The sequence below is a fragment of the Lepidochelys kempii genome, chromosome 1 (genome assembly GCF_965140265.1).
Source record: "Lepidochelys kempii isolate rLepKem1 chromosome 1, rLepKem1.hap2, whole genome shotgun sequence".
NCBI lineage: Eukaryota > Metazoa > Chordata > Testudines > Cheloniidae > Lepidochelys > Lepidochelys kempii.
In genome coordinates, this window is record NC_133256.1 from 331,553,807 (window position 1) to 331,562,290 (window position 8,484).

Genomic DNA, 8,484 nt, shown 5'->3' on the forward strand with positions numbered 1-8,484 from the left:
CACCTCTCTGTGGCCCTACCCCTCCTCTTCTCCCAAGGCCCCAGCCCCTGGCCAGTCCAGAAGCTGGAGCAGGGCTGTGGTAAGAGCTTCCCAGGGAGCCTGGGAAGCCCTGGACCCTCCAGCTGCCCTGGGTGCCCAAGAGGAGCCCCCGGCCTATGTCCCTGCCCTCCTCAGCCCCCGAAGCGGGAAGCGGCTGGCACCACCGCACTTCTTGGGCAGGCGCAGAATGGTGCTGCTGGGAATCCAGGACAAATGCTGTCCCAGAGTCACTGAGTCTGGGACTGGGACTTGAACTCTGCATTTCAGGCCTGTCAAGCCCAATTTGGGATGGGTGGTCACCCTAGTCCAGTATAGGGCTGGAGCATCTTATCTCCTCATGCGGGACTGGAGGGAAGCAGAGTCTACAGTTTTCAGAGTAGCAGGCGTGTTAGTCTGTATTCTCAAAAAGAAAAGGAGGACTAGTGGCACCTTAGAGACTAACCAATTTATCTGAGCATGAGCTTTCGTGAGCTACAGCTCACTTCATCAGATGCATTGTGTGTCTGAGTCAACATCTGGTCACTAGTCTGCTCCTAGGAAAGCACAGCTACAGGCTGTTCCTTACTTGGGGCTTGCAGCAAAGCCAGGGTTGAGCCCTGAGTAATAACTGAAAGTGACGCAGATAGCCTGTACTACTTCAGAGTGCAGTAAGACCTGCCGTATTAGCTCTTTAGGTGCTTTCCAGCACATCTTCCCATTGGTAATACTGGACAGCTAACAAACGTTAGTGGAGGGCAAGCTAGGCTTCCTGAACCTCGCCAACTATTGGGAGGATTCTTCTGCCCCCATCAGCCAGTTCTGTACTATGACTCCCTTCTTTGACTTCAGGCTTAGGCCTTCTCTTTGACCTTCAGTTAAGTGCCCTTCCTCCTCTTTGACTTTAGACCTTAACCCTTTTCCTCTGTCTTTGACTTTCTTTTCCTGACTTTCCAAATTCTCTAGCTCAGTGCTAATTTACAAGGAAATGTTTCATGACTGTGCACTTACGTAGCACCTTACATTTGCAAGTATTAGCTATTTAAGCCTCAGGACAGTAGTGTGAGATAGGTTAAGACTACTCTTATGTGATGGGTGACATGTGGCAAAGTTTTGCAAGAGGTCACACTTCCAGTCTGCCTGAGCCTGAAAGATGAATCACGTTAATAGACATCTCTTGAGAGAGAAGGAAATTAGTTATCCCCCCCGTGCCAAAAGAAACCAAAAACACACTTAAAAATTCTCCCTCTGGCCAAATGTATTTACGATATTATTTTGTATGGTTTGTATTGCTATTCTGTCTATAATCTCCTTTCTGCTGTGAGATCTTCAGGGCAGGGTAGGTGTGTTTGTGCTGGAGTTGCTGCAGGCCCAGTGTGTAGACAGGCTGGAAAGAATGCAGATGGGAGTGCAACACATGCCCTCAAGAGGACCCAGAGAGCAAGGCTATTGAAGGTCTCTCCTGGTGTGTTACTCTCTCCTCCTGTTGAGGGGCACTGCACTTCTAGAAGTGATTTTAGTTCTTTGGCTTCTTTCTGCTAATCACTTATGTATTCCTCTGTCCCAGGGCAGGGCTTCTTTGCAGTTTCCAAGCAGTCACTGCCATGCCCTGTCTCCTTTAAGAAGGTTCATTCTCTTAATGCAGGCGAGTAAAGCAACAGAAAACAGTCTTAACTCACTCCTTTCTTTTAGGCTTCAGAGTCACCTCACCCAGCAGTGTCTGGGGCTCTCAAAGAAGCTCCTGGAAGCTACCTAGTTCTATTCAGCTCTTCTCCCTTCCAAGAGCAGTAGCCCCAGAGCTGTATTCCTAAGCACCTGGTCCCTTGCTCCAAGGACCCACTGCAGGAGTTATTAGCACAAGGGCTTCCCTTCTTCAGGTATTGCCTTTCCCAATCACTCCTTTCCACCACTTATTTCCTGGCTATGGCAGCCCTTTATAGGCCCAGTGTAGCTCAGCCCCCTTTAATTGGCTGCACCTGCTCGGACACTGGGGAGCTGGGCCCAGTTCTACTCACAGGGATTGGCTACCTTGTGACATACCCGTTTTTTTGAGGGAAAAAAGAAGAAGCCTGCAAAAGGGGGATTGTCTCTACCAATGGAACTCCACAAGGGAGCATGATCAGCCTTCCGTTGTTTTCCATTATGATAAATGACCTTCCACATAGTGTGCAAATGACAATAGGTATTTCCTTCTTTTTTTTTTTTTTGGCAGATGACTGTACTATATGGACTAAATATGAAAGACAATGTAGCCATGGAAAAAAAATGAGGCACTTGATAGAATTTCCAAGGAGGAAAGTGATTGGGGATTTAAATTCACACTTACAGAGGGAATGCTTTTCACCAGGAAGAAAGATAGCCAAGAACAGGACATTTCTTTATAGTGAAAAAATTCAGATAAAAAATCTGTGCTTGTAGAAGTAGTGTTTGATATTTAATTAGCTTGGAAAGGTCACAGCATACAAAAGTAGGATGAACTTACTTAAAAGTATAGCTGGAAACAAAGGGGGTGCAGACAAGAAAGTAATGATGATTATGTATAGAGCATTGAGAAGACCAGTTTTAGACTGTGGATGCCAAGCTTTTGGTTAACCCTCAAAAACAACTCTTAGAAACCTGAAATTGCTCCAGGCCCAAGCTCTGCAATGGGCATGTGGCGCAATGATAAAAGTACCAATTTGTGTGCTGCAAATAGCCACTGGAGAAGCACCTATGAATAAGAATGAAACGGTTAGATCTAAGCTCTTGGGCAAAGGTAAAAGGGAAATAATGAAATAGAAGTGTGTAGATTTATGAGGATTGCTGGGAGTTTAGTAGACAAAATTATATGATTGTAACAGACTTCCTCATCCTATCAGGGTCAGAAAATGGGTAAAAATGATGTCAGAGAAAAACTGAAAGAACTTTTAGAAAGAATTTGTAGTAATAGAAAGCAAAGAGAAGGACAGTAATTCTCCTCCACTTCTTTAAAAAAAAATATTCCAAATCTACAAGGGAAGCAAACTACACATTATGACCAAGCAATGTCTGAATTTATATATGAAAAAATGGGGCCAGCTTTGCCTAATCTGCACAGATGGATCAAACGATGACAACATGGGTAGAGTGCGAACAGCCTTCTGTGTTCCTAGTCTTGGAATCCAGAACTCTAAAAGGCTATTGAGTTATGTGACCATTCTGACAGCTGAACTAATGGGGATAATGTTGGCACTAACCTGGATCAGAGATGCGTGACCAGCTGCAGCTGTAATTTTATCTGATTACTTGTCACACATAATGACAATCAGAGCAAGGAGTTTGGAAAGCAGAAGTGACAGAATAAGTGAAATAATGTTCCTAACTATGGAAATAATGCAAGCAGATCTCTGTAACAACAGCATGGATTCCAGCACATATTGGAATACCTGGAAGTGAGATGGCTGACAAAGCAGCAAAACATGCTCTAAAAAAGAGGAGATGGATATTAAGATACCCTTAATTAGACAAGAATTTGAAGTGTGATCATGAAGGAACTTGCGAAGGATTGGCAAAAAACCATGGAGTAAGGAAACAAAAAGGCTAAATAAATCAAAGATAATACTTTACAGTCATGATAGACAAAGTGAAGTAGTCATTTTTAGAGTGTTAATTGGTCAATGTGCCTTGATGATGATATGGTAAGATTATTAAAAAGACAAAGACAGGCGGTGTAATATGTACAAAACCAAAGAAACAGTTGATCATTTTATGTGGAATTGTGGGAAATATGCTATGGAAAGAGGGGTTTTTTAAAATAAAAAATTGAGTCAGCTTGGAATCAAAAGGACTACTGAGAATATCAGGGCTATTCAATAGTATATAAAAAAAAGCATTGTTGCATTTCCTTAATGATACTAGACTGAGTGAAAGGATATTAAAAAACGTGGCTGAAAATGAATGAGAAAAGTGGCTCTTATAGGCTCGTATGAGGAGGTGCTGCACCAAAAACAAAGACAAAGGTGTGGTCTCCACATTGAACTGCTAGGCTGAGGAGAAAAAGAGCATTGGGGAAGGTGGGCAAATGTAATCCTTACCTCTATACTGAGAAGTGGCCTGATTACTACTAGTTTGCCTGTGCCTTCTACTTCATGTAGAGTGGAATAACACAATTTCTCACTCATGTGAGCAATGTTCTTTTCATAAGTTGACTACAGCATGCCCTTCCTGGCACTCATAACACTGCCTCCTGCTGGTGGCAAAGGAGACTGAATGATATTGGGTTGCATTTGTCAAAGGGTAAACACTGATATTTTGTTTATATACACATACACACACACGGCATTCCCATTTTTTGAAATTATAAAAAAGCCTTGTTTAGAGTGGGGGGTTATTTTATCTGTTGGTATCTGTTTATTTTATGCTGGGAAAGGGAATTATATTTAAAATTTTGTTATAAAAATTTATAAATTACACCAGGATGCTCAGATAATTTAGTTTAACAATTAAACTGTGAAAGAGAATCAGAGAAATGTAGGACCTCCAGAGGTCATCTAGTCCATGTTTCCATGCTGAAACAGGATTATGCATACATCTACCATCCCCGGCAGGTGTTTGTCTAACCTGTTTCGATGGGGATTCCCCAAACTCCCTTGGTAATCTATTTCAGTACTTAACTATCCTTATAGCTAGAAAGTTTTTCCTAATTCTAACCTAAATCATCCTTTCTGCAAACTAAGCCAATTACTTCTTGTCCTACTTTCAGTGGAAACTGAGAACAATTGATCACTGTCCTCTTTATAACAACCCTTAACACATTTGAAGACTTATCACATCCCCCCCTCAGCCTTCTCTTCTCTAGGCTAAACATGGCCAACTCTTTCAACCTTTCTAAACTGCTTAGCATTTTTATTGCTCTGCTCTGGACTGTCTCCCTCACCTTAACGTGCGGTGCCAAAAACTGGACACTATACTCCAGCTGAGGCCTCAGTAGTGCTGAGCAGAGAGGAACAATTATCTCCCACGTCCTACAGTCACCTTTCCTGTTAATATATCCCAGAATGACATTGACTAGGACATGGATTGAAGACACTGTTGATTTCTATTAATTTTGTGATCCACTATAACCCCCCAGATATATTGGCAGTACTGCTGCCTGGCCAGTTATTCCCCCTTCTGTATTTGTGCATTTGATTTTTCCTTCCTAAGTGTAGTACTTTGACCTTGTCTTTATTGACTTTATTCTTTGGGGCTATTTATGCTTTGAATAAAAAAACCCAAGTTGTTCTGGCACTACTTTACTTAGAAGTAGATAAGTTCATGGAGGATAGGTCCATCAATGGCTATTAGCCAGGATGGGCAGCGATGGTGTCCCTAGACTCCATTTTACAGAAGTTGGGAATGGGCGACAGGGGATGGATCACTTGATGATTACCTGTTCTGTTCATTCCCTCTGGGGCACCTGGCACTGGCCACTGTTGAAAGACAGGATACTGGGCTAGATGGACCTTTGGTGTGACCAAGTATGGGCATTCTTATGTTCTTATTGTAAGCTCTTTGGGGCAGAGACAATGTTTTTGTTCTGTGTTTGTACAGCATCTAGCACAATGCGGTCCTGGTCCCTAACTGGGGCTGCTAGGCACTACTACCATACAGAATAATAGCAGGGACTACCAGATGTTAGTAGGTATTGAAAAACAGAAAAAAATGTTATAGAAAACCAGCACATATGGGGATAACAGCACAAGTCTATTTACAGAAGGACAGTTTTCTATAAATAGGGAATTTTGTTCATAGTGCTGACAGTGTTATCTGATTTCACTTTTACAAAAGTAAGGGCCTAATTCCTGAAGTCTTTACTGAGGCAAAACTCCAACTGAAGTCAAGGGCAAGGCAACTCACACAGTTGCCTAAGCAACGGCTGAGGCCCTGATTCTGGCCTCTAGCCTGCTCTGGTGGCACAAAGCAGGAAAACAGCCAGTTTAACCAGCTATCCCAGAGCACGCCTGTGTAGCAAGTACATCAGAACCTTTGTAGAAGTGGGACAGGAGGAAAGGCCAAAGTGCCCCCTCCCTCTCTCCGCTGGCTGCTCTGGCGGTGAGCCAGCTGCCCTCTCTTCTGGTGCCACAGCAGCCCCTGGTTGATGAAAGGTGTATTAGCAGCACTTCCCCAGCAGAATCTATCATTCTGCGGGGTGAAAAAAAATCTGCAGGCAACATTAATTCTGCATTTGGTTCTTTTGTTGGGTGTGGGGGGCGGAGAAGGGAGCTGGTTCTGGTGCCAGTGCTGTGAGGGGCAGTTCCCAGGGGATGCAGACCAGGCATGTTTCATCTATAGCATCCCCCCTCTTGGCTATCAGCCCAAGGAACGGGTGGCTTTTCCTCACAGGGAGTGGTGCTTGTTTTGCACAGGTGGGAAGCTTTGACCAGTATTCCTGTGTGATAGGAGGAAAGTCACTTAAACCAAAACTTTTCAGAGATGGTCATTAATTGTGTGCCCCTCCTATTTTTGGTGCCTGACTTGAGACTCTGGGGTCTGATTTGCAGAAGGGCTGAGTACTCATAGCTAACAAAAATCAATGGGCGCCACGGTTTGACCATAAAGTGCTATGTAACATGAAATATACCAGAAAGTCAGGTTGTAAGCAACTTAGATTGGGCACCCAACATTAGTGGACATGGTTTCTCTGTGCCTCAGTTCCCAATCTGCAAAACAGGGTTAATACCTCTCCCTCACCTCTTAGAAGTGTCATGAAGATAAATTAATACCTGTGAAGAACTCATAAAATTTATAATTCTGTCCTGAGAGCAAGATCTGAACAGAGTGCAATTGATAAGACATGGAGCCACATTTTGAACAAGGAGAATAAGACAATATTGAAGAGATGCTCATTAAGCAAGCACTGTCCATTCTGTGCACGAATTAAGCAGGTTCTATAGAGAAAGTTATATGAATGCATCCGATGAAGTGAGCTGTAGCTCACGAAAGCTTATGCTCAGATAAATTGTTTTTTCTCTAAGGTGCCACAAGTACTCCTTTTCTTTCTATGGGATCATGTAATTAAAGACTGCCAATGCATACACACAAGGAGCTGAATTAAGGTTACACAGACAGATTTAAGTCTGGCATTTCTTAACTTCCAAGTGCTTGATTCTGCAACCTTAATAATGTTATTTTAATATAGTTTGTGTGTGCAGAATAAATTTAGTTTCCCAGGATAGCTGTATTTGGCATGAACTCCATCACCTGTGTTAAAGGAAGCAGTTCAATAGGTCCCTGACCTAGACCTGGCTTGTGTTGCTGTCTCTCTTTAAGGTGACCTGTTCTACTCTCAGTCCTCACAGTTGATGACAAGATGAGGAAAGAGCTTGTCCTCTTACTTCTTGTCAGCCTAATTGCTCACTTTGTCATGTTGAACTTGAAAGATGTCCCCTACCCTGTTTCACTATTTCCCAGTAATTTTGTTTGTAGACTGTTACCATTAACTTTGTGGCATAGGAAAAGTACCTTATTGGTTGTTGCTGCTGGATTTGCCTAGGCTCGTTCATTCCCTCTACAGCTGCCTCTATTGCGGGAGATAGAAATAGCATAAGATGGAGACAACTGTGAACTGCACCCTTTTACCTGAAGCCACTCCTTTTCTCTTCCCACTCCTAGATCTTGCAGCCACATTTGGTTATGTGCCAAACTAAAATTCATAGAGAACTAATCTCTGAAGCATTAGATACATGCTGATGCATTAGGATCCTTTAACTGTAAAGTCAGGCAATACATTGCTTAAGTATAGAATATCTCCAAAAGTCCCCTGCAAGGTCCTTCATCAGTGCATCCAAAATCCTGAAGCAATGCACTTGTGTCAAAGCTTCCCTATCCATTATAATATCAGCCCAGAACATGGTGTTGTGAGTTTATTGGCTTACGTGTCCTGAGAGTGCAGCAGCAGTGGTTTAAACAAACATGACTCTTCTTACACAGTCCTGTGGGCCATTTTTTGACAGTAGATTAAAAAAACCCAACAACAACCCACACCTTCACATTCTTCTCCACATCTCTGATAATCCTTACACCTCTCTAAACTCTGTTCACATAGCCATAGAATGCTATCTTAAATCTGAAGTTCATTGTTATACCTGTTGAAATAAAGTACTCTACTGCTTATCTGACATAACCTTGTTACAAGCCTTTAAAGTGATCTCAGCAGCACCCACCTCCCCCTTGTGGCTCATCAGGGCACAACTCACTCTTCTGGCATCTGCTGGTCAGGTGTCATCCCTCAAAGATCCAGTGCTGTGGTGCTTGAGCTCTTCAGCTACGGCACACTTGAGTCCTGCCCCTTCTGGGGTGATAGAGACCAAAACAAAAGGAAACTGGTAAACTGAAAACAGAGTCACCCCCAGATTAATTGGTGGGATCCCATCTTTCTGCTCCAGGCTAGTCATCACAGAGCTAGTCCCTTTACATCAGCCTTTTTGTGCCCAGTCACCCCAGCCACCAAATGGCTCATTCACACAGTGA